Source organism: Amphimedon queenslandica, unplaced genomic scaffold, assembly GCF_000090795.2.
Source record: "Amphimedon queenslandica unplaced genomic scaffold, v1.1 AMPQUscaffold_2119_Cont25877, whole genome shotgun sequence".
Classification (NCBI taxonomy): Eukaryota; Metazoa; Porifera; class Demospongiae; order Haplosclerida; family Niphatidae; genus Amphimedon; species Amphimedon queenslandica.
The window spans coordinates 380-1,256 of record NW_003557544.1 but is presented as its reverse complement, the minus strand read 5'-3'; the positions used below and the strand labels follow the sequence as shown (position 1 = coordinate 1,256).

At 33.9% G+C, this 877-nt stretch overlaps 1 long non-coding RNA gene across 1 annotated transcript; it reads right to left on the bottom strand.

The window, feature by feature from the left end:
* Positions 1–315: 315 nt before the first annotated feature.
* Positions 316–646, bottom strand: LOC109593296 (uncharacterized). The gene is made up of 2 exons (XR_002190873.1): positions 488–646; positions 316–437 (listed from the first exon to the last, which is right to left on the bottom strand). It is a non-coding gene; the product is annotated as an uncharacterized LOC109593296 (long non-coding RNA).
* Positions 647–877: the final 231 nt, after the last annotated feature.

The following is an 877-nucleotide window of genomic DNA, read 5'->3' as shown; positions in this document are numbered from 1 at the left end:
AACCTTTGAGTTTTCAGCTAAAAACCTTCAGCCCCACCCCCTCATTAAGCATGCAGAAAGTATGTTTAGCTGATTATCTCTGTAGTTGTTCATTCAAATTTAGTACTTATATTTTTCATAACAAGTAATTGTGCATACCTACCTGCTGATACCGAACAACTGTCAGAATTGCACTGCTAACATACTTGAAAAAAATTATTTTTTATTATCCAACTTCTGTATTGCTAAATCTCTCATCCTGAAGTGGATCAAGTGAAAGGACTTTGCTTCATAAGCTGCTTCAATTGCATGCTTTCGCTGCATAGTAGTAGCAAATTATTTAAAATATTTTTTGGCAATTTAAAGAAATAAATAACACACAACAATACAACAATGTTTGGTCATGCATATAATAGTCCTTTGCTCTTGATACTTCATAGCTTGAAACTTGAATTGGACTATAATCATACAGAGAAACATAAAATGGGAAATATATAATTGATCTTACTTCAATGAAATACTTGATGACGTCAGTACTGAAGCATAAGCTTGAGAGAGACAGAGACACTAAAGAGATAGAGAAAGGAAAATGGCAAAGAGAGGGAAGTGCACAGCAGTGAAGTGTAATGGTAAATCAGATTAAAGAGCAATGATTAATGTAATCAAGAGTAAAGCTGTAATGCTATTCAGTGCATATAAGCGTAGTAGCAATTACTTTATTTCATAAGCTATACTTAATGAATGAGTGACATACATGTAGGCCTGTGTGTAGCATACATTTTTGATATGCATGTGCTAAATGTAAACATATTACACATGCAGATGTAGAAAGGAATGCAGAGAGGAAGGAATGTAGGATAGGGTCATATAGGAGCAAAAATGAGAAAGGTGTATGCAC